Source organism: Vombatus ursinus, unplaced genomic scaffold (genome assembly GCF_900497805.2).
Source record: "Vombatus ursinus unplaced genomic scaffold, bare-nosed wombat genome assembly UNPS02014872.1, whole genome shotgun sequence".
Taxonomy (NCBI): Eukaryota; Metazoa; Chordata; class Mammalia; order Diprotodontia; family Vombatidae; genus Vombatus; species Vombatus ursinus.
Genome location: NW_020954650.1, coordinates 3,446,879 through 3,464,511, shown reverse-complemented (window position 1 = coordinate 3,464,511; position 17,633 = coordinate 3,446,879).

Sequence of the window (17,633 nt, the reverse complement as noted above, 5' to 3'; positions counted from 1 at the left end):
TCTATCTATCTATCTATCTATCTATCTATCTATATCTATATATCTATATCTATACCTATATCTAGATATACATACATACATACATATAATTCTTTCCCTCCAACTGCCCTAATACTGACAAAGGTCTCTTGAGTTACAAATATCATCTTTCCATGCAGGAATATAAACAGTTCAACCTTAATAAGTCTCTTACGATTTCTCTTTCCTGTTTACCTCTTCATGTTCCACTTGAGTCTTGTATTTGAAAGTCAACTTTTCTATTCAACTCCGGTCTTTTCATCAAGAATACTTGAAAGTCCTCTATTTCACTGAATGACCATTTTTTCCCCTGAAGGATTATACTCAGTTTTGCTGGGTAGGTGATTCTTGGTTGTAATCCTACCTCCTTTGCCCTCTGGAATATTATATTCCATGCCCTGTGGTCCCTTAATGTAGAAGTTGCTAAATCTTGTGTTATCCTGATTGTGTTTCCACAATATTTGAATTGTTTCTTTCTGGCTGCTTATAATGTTTTCTCCTTGACCTGGGAACTCTGGAATTTGGCTACAATATTCCTAGGAGTTTTCCTTTGGGGATCTCTTTCAGGAGGAGATTGGTGGATTCTTCAATTTCTATTTTGCCCTCTGGTTCTAAAATGTCAGGGCAGTTTTCCTTGATAATTTCTTGAAAGATGATGTCTAGGCTCTTTTTTTGATCCTGGCTTTCAGATAGTCCAATAATTTTTAAATTCTCTCTCCTGGATCTATTTTCCAGATCAGTTATTTTTCCAAAGAGATACTTCACATTGTTTTCTAATTTTTCATTTTTTTGATTTTGTTTTACAGTGTCTTGATTTCTCATAAAGTCACTAGCTTCTAATTGCTCTATTCTAATTTTTAAGGAAATATTTTCTTCAGTAATCTTTTGGACTTCCTTTTTTATTTGGCTAGCTTTGCTTTTTAGGGCATTCTTTTCTTCATTGGCTTTTTGGACCTCTTTTGTCATTTGGGTTAGGCTATTTTTTAAGGTGTTATTTTCTTCAGTATTTTTTTGGGTGTCCTTTAGCAAGCTGTTGACTTGTTTTTCATGATTTTCTTGCATCCCTCTCATTTCTCTTCCCAATTTTTCCTCTACTTCTTTTAATCCCTTTTGAGCTCTTCCAAGGCCTGGGACTGATTCATATTTTTCTTGGAGGCTTTGGGTGTAGGAGCTTTGACTTTGTTGTCTTCTTCTGGTTGTATGTTTTGACCTTCTTTGTCACCAAAGTAAGATAATATATTCTGACTCTTTTTGTGCTGTTTGCTCATGATCCCGGCCAATTACTTGAGTTTTAAACTCTTTGTTAAGGTAAGAGTATGCTTCCAGTGTGGAGAATGTACTGTCCCAAGCTTCTGGGGGTTGTACAGTTGTTTTCAGAGCTACTTCTAGGGACCTGTACATTTTCACTTCTTCCAAGGTTGTATGATAAGGGGCGAGGTGTTTTTTCTCCATCGCCACAACAACCTTTACCACACCTGCATTCCTCCTCACCCCAGAACCGCGCCTCAGAACTGTGATGCAGATCCAAGTACGGGCAAAGCAAGAGATTCCTGCCTTAGCACTGGCAAAGAGATCCCTGCATTCTCCCTCTGATCAGCCACTTGAATCCCCCTCAGTCTGTGGGCTGGAAGCTCAGGAGGCAGCCACAGCCCATGCTTGGGACTTGCGGCTGAAACCTAGCTTCTCTCTCTGTCACTGCAGACACAGACTTTTCCCACTGACCTTTTAGGTTGTCTTTGCCATTCATGGGTTGAGAAGTCTGGAAACCAACACAGCTGCCCACAGTTCAGTCCTCTGAGGCCTGCTCCAGGGTGGTGGCCTGTGTGCCCATGCCGAACTGCACTCCTCTCCCCACCTGGCGCAATACACCTTTCTGATCAACCATCCAGTCTTTCTTTGGCTGGAAATTTGTTTCGTTGTCTTTTTGTGCTTCTGTTGCTTTAGAATTTGTTTAGAGCCATTTTTATAGGTATTTGGAAGGGTTTGGGGGAGAGCTCAAGCAAGTCACTGCTTTCCTTCCACCATCTTGGCTCCGCCCTGTGCCTTTTATTTTAAAAGGCACAGGCTGATCCTATAATGCTTATTTTCAGCAATGTTCTTACCCAGGTACATGCATCCTCCTCAGCAATCTTCTCATTCTAGATGATGTATGCTCTCTGAGACTCCCTTTTTTGATTGATGAGTCCCAAACCCCCACTTCACCCAGAACCTCCATTTTACAATATTCTGAAATCATTCATGCTCACTCCATGCTTACTCCTTTTCTGACTCTGCTCCTGACTCTCCTGATTTTTTAATAGCCACTCCAGAAGCTTTCTTATCTTTAAATATGCCTCTGCTTCAGCATAGGCTGAACTGGATGATGTTTCTTCCCTTCTAAACCCCTTCTCTGATGGATTAGCCACTCCATCTTGCCAACCTTCATTTGAGGAAGGGCCTAAATCATTCATGTCCATTCTTTTTCTAGCTCTTCTAACTTTCTGGACATTATCTTACACCCCATTGTCTACCTACTCCCCTTGCCCCACATCCTTTTAGCTCCCTTTTATATGTTATCTTCTTTCATTGGGATGTAAGCTCCTTGAAAGTAGGGACTACTTTCTTTTGGATGATATTTGTATTCCCAGAACTTACTGTAGTGAAGGTCAAGCTAATAAATGACTTATCCGTCTTTGTACCTATCTATATTTTGATCTATTTAGCTTTTTCCTTATCTATCTAGTTATTTTTCTTCATTCTTTTCTCCCTTCCTCTTTCTCTCTTTCTCTCTTTCTCTCTTTCTCTCTCTCTCTCTTTCTTTCTTTCTTTTTTTCTTCCCACTTGTTTGTTTGTTCCACAGTGATACTAAATTAACTGACTTTTAATCTGTGTACTTTAATATGTGTAAGTAATTATTGCAAGTAAATCATAACTAAGGCACCCAGGAATTTCTCATGGCAATAGAATTGTAAGTTAAAGCATTTTATAAAATTTCTCCCATCTACCTTCTTTGCCTCATTATCTATTTCTCTCCAAGTATTCTACAGTCCAGCTAAATAGCATTAGAGCTGTTTCTCATACCTGACTTTGCATACCACTGCCTTTGTACAGACTATAATTCACCCTCTCATGCCCCCCCCTTAATATCCCTAGTTTTCTTCAGAGCCAAGCATGTGAAGACTTCCCCTAGCAGAATGGGTGGATGAGAACAGTTTGTTGCAATGGCCAGGAAGGCAACTGAATCAGGCACTGTGCAGTGCTTAGAGCTTGGTCAGACATCAAAGATGCCAAAGTCATCCACTGCATGCTGGACCATTGTCAGTGGTCTTGACTTTTGACATGGCACTGGACTTTGATGACTCTGGAAGAGAGACTGAGGCTGACAACTTTGTGCAACTCTGACTCACTTAAAACCAAACAGGAGTCAAGGTATAACCTCTTGATATCAAAGGTCCTCTTTGAAAACAGAGGACAAACAACAACAATGTACATTCTCAATTGCCCAGTCTTCTGGTGTGGCATGCTTTCCTTTATAGAGGAAAAAAGCTGGACTTTCAGTTTGTTCTGCTGTACTTGGTTTCAATTCCACAGAACAAGCTGTCCATAGGCTGGTAACCCCTGGGATCTCCACCCAGAAGTTTCTTGGGGATAAGGCCTTTTTTGTAAAATTAATTATATCCGCAGCACTTAGCATAGTATCTGGCACATAGTAGGTGCTTAATAAATATTTACTGATCTATTGGAATTTTTCTCATGTATATGTTTAATATATATTTTATATCTTCCTAGATTCGTACTTGTTTTTATCCTTAATAAAAGTCAAGCTCCTTGAGGGAAGGCACTGTTTCATTTTTGTTTCTGTTTTTGTTTTTATTTTCCTGCGTATTTCCAGCAATCATCAAGGCATCTGGCACATAGTAGGCACTGAATAAATGCTTGCTGGTACATTGATCAATTGATTTAAGCAAAGTTACTGCAGGGTCCATTCAATTATTATAAAGATAAAATTGTAACCTGGGAAGTCTTATATGAACTGATGCAAAATGAAAGAGTGGAACATTGTACATAATAACAACAATATTGTCTTTTTTTTTTTTTTTGGCTAGGCAATGGGGTTAAGTAATTTGACAAGGGTCACAAAACTGGTAAGTGTTACATATCTGAGTTCAGATTTGAACTCAGGTACTCCTGAATCCAGGGCTGGTGCTTTATCCACTGAGCCACCTAGCCGCCCCTAACAATAATGTAAAGAATGATCAACCTTAAAAGGCATAGCTACTCTGATCAAGACAACGATATAAGAAAATTCCAAAAGGTCAATAATCGAAAATGCTATCCACCTCCAGAGGGAGAAATGATGAACTCTGGATAAGGATTGAAGGACACTTTTTTCCACTTTTTTATTTTCTTTTTTTTGTATGTGCAGTTTTCTTTCACAGTATAGCTAATATAGAAATATATTTTACATCACTTCACATGTATAACTGACACACTGTTGCCTTCTCAAGGGATAGGGGAAGGGCAGGAGAGAGAGAATTTGTTATTCATTTTTTAAATGAATAACATTTAAAATTTAATTGGAAAATATTTAACAAAATTATGTATATATTTTTTAAAATATACAATTTTTTAAAAAAAATCATACTTTAAAACCACAACTTTTCTTCTCCTTTTCTCTTTTCTTTCTCTGTCTGTGAAATAGCCTAGCCAGTTTTGGTCAGCTTATACTTATCCCTGAAGTAATAGCTTCTCCCCCACCCAACCCCTTAGCCATTAAAACTCATAGAGACATTTTGCTGAAGTTCAAAGGATTTGCCCTCTACCTGGGTGAAGGAATATCTAAACATGAAAAATTATATTCTTAAAGTATTTAACTAAGTATGTTTCTTTTTTTATAATTTTACTTTTCATTTCCTTTCATAGTGTCAGGAGAGACCTGAGTTCACTTCTCACTTCTGACCTCTCTGTCCCTTAATTTCTTAATTTGGTAAATGAGACAATAATCTCAGTGCAGCACAATCTCTGCTGAAATGCAGTAGAAATATCAGTATAACAATAGCCACTTTGAACTCCATTGCCCAAAGGAAAATATATATTTAATTTAGGTTCTTTAGAGGCCTTAAGGGGATTGGTGTGGAAGTGTCTAGCCCCTTTGCAAATAGCTCTAGCCCAAACTGATGGTGTTTTGTCAATTGCAGGGGGATGGTCCCCTCCAACCCAGTTCCATTTAACAATTAATAGTTATATTAGGTTTTTACAAAAGAATATTTACTTCAAAAGGTCTAGTCACAAATATAAAAACTTACTCTCCCAATATGTAGGAGGTATAATTCTCCAGTCTCCACTTTGTATCATCTCAGCCTCCGAGAAAGGGGAGGAGATTAAATTCATTCATAGCTTTGCTCATTTTTTGTTGAACACAATTCCAGTTCCAAATCCAAACTCCAACTTAGGCACAATTCTTAGGCTCCTTGTCAGGACTTCCAGGCAGAATTGGCTGGCTGCGCTATTCAGACTGCAATCCCATCTCCAAGCTCATTATGGTATAAATTCTGAGGGCACATGAGGATCACCACCAGGTACCTAAAATTGAGGAGAACCAACAACACTGTACAGAAACAAACACCAGTCCCCATTTCTTGAAGCCAGTTAAAAGAGGGAAAACAGGTGAAGGAAATTTTTCACTTTTCACAAGTTCAATTCATGGCACATGAACTATGGATGAACTGGAACCTTCTTCCTCAAAATTAAAACAAACAAACAAACAGTGGCTCAAAGAGCAGCAGAAAAGGATTAACTAACTCAGTCTTGCTAGCCAACCAAAGGAGGTGATACTCACCCACGTGCTGGGGAACAGAGAGACTTCCATATTTGGCAATCTGGCCCTGCTAAGTGCCCCCTCAGAGTATCGACATGTTTGGTAATCTGGGATGCCCAGACAAGCTCAGGTTACATCAACTGTCATTATCATTGTGATTAAGATTCTGTCAAGTGAATCAGTGATTGAAGTTGACGCTCTAAATTTTAACCTGCTTTGATAGTTAGAAACCAAAAAAAAGATTGGCTACTGCTTTGGAAATACCAGCTTCCACAAGCAGACAGGTCACTTGTTCAGATCGAAAGGGTGGCATGCAATTCCTCTTTTTAAATTATACTGGCACATATCAAATTCAACAGGCTTCTTCAGAGGAGTGATAATTATAACTCCTGACTTCAATGTCAAAAGGGTCAGGATAGTGAATGCTCACTGCCTTATTTGTGTCTGTTCCCTTCATTCTCTTTTTCTCCTCTCCTGTCTTTGTGTCTACCATAGAATTTCCATCTACCTTGGGAAAACAGATCCTTATTTATAGTGCTGCAAAGATATTAGAGCTGTTAAACTGAGTGAGTTCTTTAAGGTTCGTGGCCAAAAGAGCTGACAAAATGCTCTCTGCATTCCTTACTCAAAAAAGCACATCTTTTGCTCCAGAAGATGATAAAAACTGCAGCAGTGAGTACTGATGGTAATTGTCTGTCTCTGGCAGATGGCATGAGAAATGAATGATATGATTCTCTGACATCTGGCTTGTTGTATGGCAAGGAGGTTGCAATACTGTAAGATTTCCCAAGAAGTAAATGGTTATTCACTGCAATGCACATATCTGAATGAATTACTCTACTTTCAGTTTGCTGTCTGTAAACAGGTACTGGTATGTGAAATTGGTCAAGGTTATAATGACTGTACTCCATGTAGTTTATCATTTCCATGAGAGAGATGTTCAATTTGGAGCACTGTCTGAATGCAGTATTGGCTGATGTGTTTTTTAGAGATTATACTAGTGTATGATGTGCTCTACACTAGCTGTAAAACTCCACAGCTATTCCTGCAGGCAATTCTCACATTATGGTTAATAAAAATAAAAGATGACTGGTCTTTACAGAAAAAAAAAGGCATATAACTACTCTTTATCCACCTGGCTTAGAGTTTCTACATGTGAAATAAAATAATAATGATAAGGGGACCAGATCACACACTAACTTGTGTTCAAAGGTCAAATTAAAGTCATCACCAAATATTACATTTTTTTATTATCAAAAGACAGATTTGGGATTTCTAGTGACCTATCATTGTCTTTGCTGTGCAATGATATCTTAGTGTGCACCTTTCAATTTCATAGTGATGATTTCTTTCAGCATCTATTCTCTCTACCCTAAAACATTATTGATTCAGCTAAGACTTTTAAACAATTGCACAATTAAATAAAATAATGATTTTCACCCAAATGGTCATTTGTGACTGATTTACCTAAAATTGTATGTTCAGTAGTGTGACTGAACAGTATTAGGTAGTGGTAAGTAGCTTCCTAAATAAATTTTAAAGGAAAGAATATTCATTTTATCAAATGATAAGAAAAAAAAAGAAAGAACAAGGAAAAGAAAAAAGAAAGAGAAAGAAAAAGAAAGAGAAAAAAGAAAGAAAGGAAAAGAAAAGGATAGAAGGAAAAAGAAAAATAAAGAAAGAAAAAAGAAAAAGGAAGGAAGGAAAAAAGAAGGAAGGAAGCAAGGAAAAGAGGAAGAAAGGAAGGAAAGAAAGAAGGAAGGAAGAAAGGAAGAAAGGAAGAAACTTGACTAGAGGATAGCATAGGACCTATGGGCTAATTCAGCACAAAGACCATATGATGTTTTTACATCACAGGTTATATTCCTTCCACTTTAAATCTAAAGATAGGAGGAATTGTGTCTCAAAATAGCCATGACAGCTAGAGTTATATAATTCATTTCTATACCCATTTATATATTGATCATTTAACATGTTCTAGCCTACTACATGGCATTTTAACATCCTCAAAAACTTCTGAAATATATTCCTTGATCATTGGAGGAAAATGATAAAATTAGAACATACAAAATGTCTCTTTCATGAGCTTCCACTTTCATAGTGTTCTGTTCTTGCAGGTCATATACCCTTCTCAGTAGTAAATATACACATTTAAAAAAATATTTTTATAAAAAATATCCAAGTTGTGGTCTTTTTATTGAAAAGATAAGGTACATTGATGCAGGAAGTAAAATATCTTAAAATCAATCTAACAGAATCAAATTGCATGTCATATTCTTTCAACAGTCTAAGAAGGGCTAGTGCTTTAAGAATATTTCATGTTAATTTTTAATGCAAATCTCCATCAGGTGTACATAAACATAAGTACACTTGAAATAGACCAATGTTTAAATTTTTATTTCACACCATGTAATGTCAATTTTAACACATTAAAAAATTGACAACAGCTGTAAGCTGCAATTTTACATTTATACATTAGAAATGTCCATTTTCAAAAGCTGAATATAATCGCCATACTATTGAGAACAGCTAAGCCTCAATTGAATTGTTTATAAAGATAAAATGTTGCTATGAAAAAGCAGTGATTTTATATTTGTCCACACTGTGTGTGTGTACGTATACATGTATGCACACATAATATACATGCACACATACCCCTATATATATATATGTATATATATATATATTCTTCTCAAATATATAGCTTTTATTTAAAACATTAAATGACTATAGTGGAGGAAAAATCAGTAAGGCCATATCCAGTACTTTTATCCTAAAATCATGCTTATTCTTGCTCTAATTAAAAAAAAATAAATAAAAACAAAATTGTTCTGAGGTGATTAGCACTTTTGTACTTTTGAAAGCCATATCATTTCAGTGAACATAATTGAAATATAAAACAAAGGGTTATATTTGTTTAAAAAGAAAGTAGCAAGAAAAAATAAAGAAGAAAAAATATATGTATCCATTAGTTCTCTGTCTGGAGGTGGAGAGTATTTTTAATCATGATTCGTTTGGAATTGCTGTGGGTCATTATATTGATCAGAGGTGATGTCTTTCACAGTTGATTATCACTACAATACTGATGCTACTATGCACATTGTTCTCCTGGTTCTGCTCACTTCACTTTGTATCATATCATATAAGTTTTCCCAGGTTTTCTGAAACCATTCTCTTCATTTTTTGTTACAGCAAAATTATATCCTATTACATTCACATGCCTTAACTTTTCAGCCATTTCTCGGTTCATAGGTATCTTCTCAGTTTCCATTTCTATATGAAACTACATTCACTCACAAAAGTGATATAAATACCTTTGTACATATGGAACTTTTTTTCTTTGATATCTTTGGGATATGGACCTACATATTACTGGGTCAAAAGGGTTGTGCACAGTTTTCTAGCCCTTTAGGAAGAGTTCCAATTTTTTTTTCTTTTCTGTCATCATAGCTGAGCATGATGAGTATGAGGTAGTACCTCAGAATTATTTTAATTTTCACTTCACTAATTATTAGAGATTTAAAGATTATTTTTAAAAGTCTATTGATAGCTTTGATTTTTTTTCTTCTCAAAGCTGCCTGTTCATATCCTTTGACCATTCGTAATTTAAGGAAGACTTTTTTTTAATAAATTTTATTTAGGTCTTTATATATTTGAGAAATGAGGCCTTGATAAAAGTAACTGGTTGTAAAAATTACCTGTTTCCTATTTTCTTTCAATTACAGCTGAATTAGTTTTCTTTGAGCAGAACCTTTTTTAATTTAGTGTAATCAATATTATCCATTTTACCTCATGTCCTCTATATCTCATTTTCTCATAAACTCTTCCCCGTCTATATATATGACAGTGATTATTTTTCACGCTTCCCTGATTTGCTTATGATATCTCTCATGTCTAAATCATGTACCAATTTTGAGTTTATAATGGTATATGATGTGATATATGTTGGTCTACATCTAGTTACTAGCAGACTACTTTCCAGTTTTTCCTGCAATTTTTTTTCAAACACCAGTAATGAGTTTGTGGCTCAATAGCTTCATATTTAATCTATTATTTTTGATCAATCACTTTATTGGTTGTCCAGTACTAAATTGTTTTGATGGTTACTGCTTTGTAGTATGTTTTGAGATGTGCTACTCTGAGGTTCTCTTCCTTCATGTTTTATTTTCTTTGATTGTCTTGATATTCTTGACCATTTGTTCCTCCACATTAATTGTATTATTATTTATTCTAGCTCTATATAGTAATTATTTTGTAGTTTGATTGGAATAATACCGAATCAGTAAATTAATATTGGTAATATTGTCTTTTTATGAAATTGGTTCAGTCTATCCATGAGCCTTTAATATTTCTCCAACAGTTTAGATTCGTCTTTATTTGTGTGAAAAATGTTTTGTAATTGTATTCATATAGATCTCAGCAGGTTGTGTATCTTGGCAGGTTGATTCCCAAGTATTTATGCTATCTACAGTTATAGTGAATGGGCTTTCTCTTTCTATCATTCCCTGCTTGATTTTGTGGCTAATATATAGAAATGCTGATGAGCTGTGTGGGTATATTTAATATCCTGAAACTTTGTTAATGTTGTTAATTATTTTGACTAGTTTTTGAGTTAATTCTATAGGGTTCTCCAAGCAGACCATCATGTAATCTGCAAAAAGGGATGCCTTTATTTCCTTGTTACCTGTGCTTATTCCTTCCACTTCTTTTTTTCTTGTCATTGCCATAGCTAGCATTATTGTACAATATTGAATAATAAAGGTGATAGTGAATATCCTTGCTTAAACCCTGATCTTACTGGAAAGGGTTCTGACTTATCCCATTGTAGATAATGCTTACTCCAGGTTTTAGATACTATTTATCATTAAAAAAAACTTTATTCCTGTGCATTTTAGTATTTTTAATAGGAATGCATGTTGTATTTTGTCAAAAGAGTTTTCTGCATATATTAATATAATCATATGATTTTTGTTGTTTTTTTTGTATTGACATTGTCTATTATGCTAATAATTTTTCTAACATTGAATCAGTTTTATGTTCTTGGTATAAATTCCACCTGATCATAATTTATAATCTTTGTGACATATTGCTGTAGTCTCTTAAATAGTACTTTATTTAAAAATTTAGCATCAGTATGGATTAGGTAAATTGATCTATATTTTTCTTTCTCTGTTTTTGTACTCCTTGGTTTAGCTATCAAAACCATATTTGTGTTATAGAAGGAATTAGATAGAATGCCTTCTTTACAATTTTTTTCTAACAGGTTATATATATTTAAACTATTGTTTAAATGTTTGGTAGAATTCATGTGTGAATCCATTAGGTCCTAGGAATTTAGCTGCCACCTAGGAGCTCACTTATAGCTTAATTTATTTTATAAGGTAGAGTTGTTTAATTATTCTATTTGTCTTGTTCGATAGTTTCCAGTTATGTCCATTTCTTCATGACCACATTTGGGGTTTTCTTGGCAACAGATAGTGGAGTAGTTTGCTATTTCCTACTTCAATTACTTTTACAAATGAGGAAACTGAATTAGACAGGGTTAAATAACTTGTCTGGGATCGCACAGCTACCAAGTATCTGAGGCCTGATTTGAACTCAGGAAGATTAGTCTTTCTCAATCCAGGTTCGGTATGCTACCCACTGGACCACCTAATCTGGCAAATTTATAATTTTGTCAATATTCTTCTGGTTCATTTTTGTGTTCAGTTTTATTGGCAAAAAGTGAAGCAAAATATCTCCTAATAATTCCTTTAATTTCACATTTTTATGCATTCACTCTTTTCACTTTTAACATTGAGAATTTGATTTTATTCTTTTCTATTCAAAACCAAATTAGGTATTGGTTTTCTCATTTTTTTCATAAAATGAGCTCTTAGTTTCATTAATCCCTTCACTTTTTATTACTTTTAATTTTTTTAATCTCCCCTTTCATTGTGAAGATTGTTAATTTGATGTTTAATTGCAAGTGTTTAATTTCTTTCTTTTGTATTACTGTTTTTGATGAATTATTGTTTCTATAATTTATTCTTTGACCCATTAATTATTTAGAATAAGATTACTTTCTAAATAATATATCAAATATACATTTGAATCATAAGTTTATGGTTCCAATGTCTTTAATTGAATATAATTTTGTTGCTTTATACTTTAAAAAGAATACATTTAATATTTCTGTTTTTCTGCATTTGTTTGTGATGATATTTTATTTCCTAGTACATGGTCCATTTTTGTGATGATCCCATACACAACTGAGAAATAGATACACTCTTTTACATTCCAACTCCACATTCTCCAGAGTTCTAAGATGTCCAACTTTTTTTTTTTATTTTAAATTGTATTTTTAGTTTATGGAATAAAACAAGCATTTCCATGACATAGTACAATAAAAAAGATGATTTTTTCCTTCGCTTACTCATTTTTATTTTAATTTGCCATATTTTATTTTTAGCAGATTAATATTATTATAATCAAGTTCTAATCATGAGTTGTAGATAATGCTGCCCTAGGCCTCAGGACCTTCTTACTGTTGTTTTCAGAAATATGTCCAGGTATCAATCTTAAAGACTCCTCTCTTCTTCCTTTAATCCCCAGCCACACTGTCCTGAAAATGTTCTTTCTCCCTGGGGTACCACATACACTGGCTTGTGCTCACTCTTCCTCACCCACAGCTACATCCAGGGATCAGGTCTGGTCAACACTTCTGGACCTGGCTTTTTGAAACAGCAAAGGGTCCTGTAATCTCCTCTAGCTTAGCTTTCTGCTATTCTTTAGATAAAAGTGTGTGAGGTAAAAATTCCTCAGGTGAAATTTCTTGAGACTGTGAATGATGTGAAAGTTGAGGTGAAATTTCTTGAGATCTACTCTGCTTCCTTCAGGTCCTACTATTTGTTGATTCAGTGGAGTCAGCCTGGAGGTGTTAAACTTCACTCAGACCAGACTTTAGCCCTTGGAGTCTCCTGTGAGCTCTCCCAAGATGTCTTAGGAGGATTACTGCTTTATTTTGCAACTCTATGTTCACTTCATGGTGATTTTCTGTTTGTTTGTTTGTTTGTTTTAGTCTGGAGAGCCTGGAAATTTCTAACCTACTCCACCATCTTCAAAGAATGTCATCTAGATGTCCAACCTTTCTAAAATTCTATTTATCTCCTTAACTTCTTTCTTGTTTCTTTTGCTTATATTTATTTAGGTCTGAGAAGGATATATTAACTTTACCCACTAGTATAGGTTTTCTGCTTATTTCCTCATAACTCATTTCATTTTTCCTTCAAATATTTGGATCCTTTGCCATTTGATATACATATGTTCAATATGTTGGTCTTCAGCTTCAGCTTAGAGGTACCCAAGCATACCCTAATGTCAAAACAAAAGAAAAAAAGAGTTAGTATGTTTTGTCTTACTATGTAAGTTTTTCTTTTCAAGTAAGGTTATTCATTTTTTTAAATGGTTAAGTTTTAATTTCTTGAGTCCAATCAATTTTAAAAATAGAATTTTTTATAATTTTCTAAATCATCACCTTAAAAAATAAGTTATCTGGACAAAGTGACCCTCCTAAGCTCACACAATGTAGATAGTAGATCTGGGATCTAAATCCAGGTCCTCTGGTTCCAAAACTAGCATGTCTCTCCCTCTGTAACATGTTCTGATCCAACACTGCTATTCAGTAGGAATAGTAGACCAAGTAAAAGAGTGTCCAATATAGTTATTACTCAATCACTAAATAAACTCTCTTTGTTTTAAGTATGTAGTTCTTCAAGCAATATTGTTCAACCTTTGTTTTGTTTTGAATATATTCTAATTATTTGTAAAATGAAAAGGTTGCATTAGATGACAGCTAAAGTCTCTTCTAGCTTTAGCTCTCCAGTCTTGTCCTGTCACTTAGCACTAGTTCAGTGCTTCAGTGGGGAGTATGGATGTGATTCCAGGATCTCAAAGGCTATACTTGAGGAATAAAAACTATGAGGGCTTAAGTCAATGGATTAAGCTTTGAATAGTGTGGAACTATGTAGTGATTTTATCTGAATAAATCACTATGGTTCATCTATGCAAAACCAAAAAAAAAAAATAGGATACAACTCCTGATAACACATGCAGGAAGCAACCAAGACAATTCATTCTCAAAACAACATGTTGAACTTTGCTGACCATGTGATCCTCCAAAAGAAGGAACGGTAGGCCTGTCTATATCCTATTATTCAAGTAAATAGTAAAATATTAAATATTCATGAGAAACCCCAAGTTAGTATTCATTATCAGAAAGTTGTCTAGAAAACATCAATGTATCAAATCAAGGATATAAGGTAAATAGACCAATTTGATTGTTCCAGTTTTTGATCTGGTGTCAAATAGTGAAAGGAATCTACTAGGCCTATCCCCAAAGATGATTAGGGAGAAAGGAAAAGAATCTGTATGTTCTAAAATATTGATAGCATCTCTCTTCATGATGACAAAGAACTAGAAATTGTAAGAATGCCTGTCAATTGAGGAATGTCTGAACAAGTCATGGTATACGATTGTGATAGAATACTACTGTGCTATAAGAAATGATGAACTCAATATTTTTAGAAAAACATGGATAGACTGGCATGAAACAATGAAGAGTAAATTGAGCAAAACCAAAGAAACATTATATATAGTACAATTTTGAGCAAATGAATCATTTTGCCTATTATAAATATCCAAATTAACTACAAAGGATATATGAAGGAAGATGCTATCTGAATTCAGAGGAAGAACTGATAAATGCACATATAGAATAGCATATACACACATACATATTTGTGCCTAATGGTAACCATATCTTGGGGATGGAGGGAAAAGAAAGAAAAAAAAGGGAAAAAAAGAAAAGAAACTTATGTAATAACTTTATTATATATTTAAAGGAATAGCAAGTTGTATATAATAGATTTTCAGTTTGCTGCCAATCTTTGAGATAAATATGTTAAATATTAATATCAAGAAGACCTTCACCTAGAAAAGTAAGGGAGTAAGAAGACTGACTACACACTTATCTATAAAGTTAAATATCATAGATGGTAATAGCTATACCATTTGAAGAAAAATCATAGAGGAGAAAATGAATAATTCACTAGAGATAAAAATTCAAAAAAGAATCCCACAATAAAACTGATGGCATCAAATATCTCTATGAAAATGCCCAATGTTTAGGTAATTACAAAACCTTTATTGAGTACCTACTATGTGATGGTCACCAGGAGAAAAAAAATTTCAATAAATCAGGAAATTATTACATTCTAAAAGTAAAAAAGCAATGTGCATCTCATTGTTTTCACTGACAGATGGTAGGTTAGGACTCATGACTAGAATACAGCTAACCAAAAGAGAAATATTTAAAAGTAATAATACATAAATGAGGCATGTAACACATTGTTATGTATTAAAATTATATCTTTGTGAGAAAATCTAGGAACTAGATACAATGCATAAATTATTTCAATTAAAATTAAAAGATAGCTTGGCCTCATGATCCATATCTGTAAAACTTTGCTTTTGAGGAGGCTCAAAACTTAAGCTTATGATGGATCACTTCAGTTCATGAGTTCAAAGGTGTAGTCAGCTAAAGCTGATTAAGTATCAGTGCTAAGTCTGGCATCAGTATGATGCTATCCAGGAACAGGAGGCCAACAAGATGCCTTGAGTGAGGTGAACTGGCCCAGGTCAGAAGAGGAGCAGATCAGAGCTTCTGTACCAATCAACAGTGGAATCAGACCCATGACTGCCTCTGTACTTCAAGCCTAGGAGAGATACAGAGACACAAGGTCAAAAACAAATGTCAACAGAGAAAAACAAAAGAAATAGTATCCTGGAAGCTTCCTACTCAATAGAATGAAGAGACACTAACATTTAGGAAAAGTCATCATAAACTTGGCACAGAAACATGATATAACTGTGATAGGGGACTTCAACTATTTGTACATCTGCTGGTACTCTTTCTGTTCCAAAAGCTAACATGCTGACAAATTTTCAACTTGACTTTTTGATAATTTAATCCTCCAGGATATGAAAGAAATAACAAGGGAAACTCATAAAGAATAACTGGTTGTTGAGGTAGAAATGATGGGAACCTTGGGGGAAGTGTCCATTTTATTTTACAATTTGTGATAGAAAAGGACAAGAAAACCTTCATCTTGTGTTTATATTACATTTACTTTTAGTGTACAATCACATTTATATTTTGAAAGTGTTGGGATTTTTTTATGGCATAAAAATCTATCTGAAAGAATGGTTCTGAAAATATTTGAAGAATATGTATTTTGGCCTCTGGGAGAAGGAGCAGTCCATTAAGCCTTGATTCTATATAGCTTAATTCATTACACAAACACTTGGTGAATGGTATGAGAGAGAGGAGACAGCTGTAAGTGAATAATCCCTAAGGTATAATTGTACTATAAAAGAAAACATGAAAATTATCTCCTCTCTACCAGAATCCTGTTAATTTTTCAATGAATAGAATTTAAAGATTCTGTTTCTTTCATATTTTTTCAAGTATTCAAAACTTAAGGTTATGACATATAGAGGCAATAATATCTGATGAGTACTAATTGTTTCTATCTTTCTTTTTGTCTTATTCGGTGAAGTTCATATGGAAATAGTCTTGAGACAAATTACTGTCCTCCTTTTAAAGACTGTATATTCTAAATGTGTCAGAGAACACAGAGAAGCACTATAGTATGGTAGAGGGTGGAATAGATAGAAAATGAGCCTATTTGAACATCTTCATAACACTGTTAATAATGGAATTGAATTTTATATGGGACTCACTTCTGTACTCTAGCCAAAGGATTTACTTTCTGGTATACCAAAAAGACTTTCTTATAAGAAAATCCAATTAAAAGAGAAGTTTTAAATTTGTATTCTTAGCATAATATTATAGGGACATTCTCAATTATTCATAAATATGTATATTGGGGTATGTATGTCTGTATGTATGTGTTTGTATACAGACATGTATGTAAATATAGCTCTAAAGTTGCTTAGGAAGATAAAAATATTCCCACAGTAGTCATAAGGCTACTCCATTGAAGGTTTTAACAATCCAATCTGACATCTACTTATAGAGTTCTCAGACATCTGTCCAAATCCAGGTCAAGTTCCATCTCCTACATCTCCTCTTCTGATCCCTCAGTTATTAACACTCTCTAACTCATGAAATTACTTTGCAGTACAGTGTATATAAAAGGCAGCTAGGTGGCACAGTAGATAGAGTGTTGGACCTAGAGTTAGGGAGGCTCATCTTCCTCAGTTCCAATCTGGCCTCAGATACTTACAAGCTGTGTGATCCTGAGCAAGTCACTTGGCTTTGTTAGCCTCTGTTTCCTCATCTATAAAATGAGCTAGAGAAGATAATGACAAACCATTCCAATATCTTTGTCAAGAAAGCCTCAAATGGGGTCATGAAAAGTTGGATACGACTGAAAACAACTGAATAGCATTTGCATATGTACTCTTAAGTTTATATGTTTTAAATATTCTCCGCCTCCCTAAGAAGAATATAAACTGTATTTGGACAAGGTCCATTTTGGATTTTGTCTTGTTATGCCTATTCTTTATCAGAATGCCTTGCAAATAGAAAATATTAATAAATGTTTATTGAATAGGTTATTCAAATCAAGATGGGGAAAATTGAGTAGGTCAGGTGAATCAAAATGGCCTTCTATGGAAACTAATTGGTGTCCAGATACAATGGGCATCTCTCTTACCTTGCTTTCACTATTTAGTGGCAGTATTTCCTCTTTTTATTTTTTTTGAAGTTGATCAAGTATGGAATATGCATAAAAGGTATTTCAGTGTATAGAAT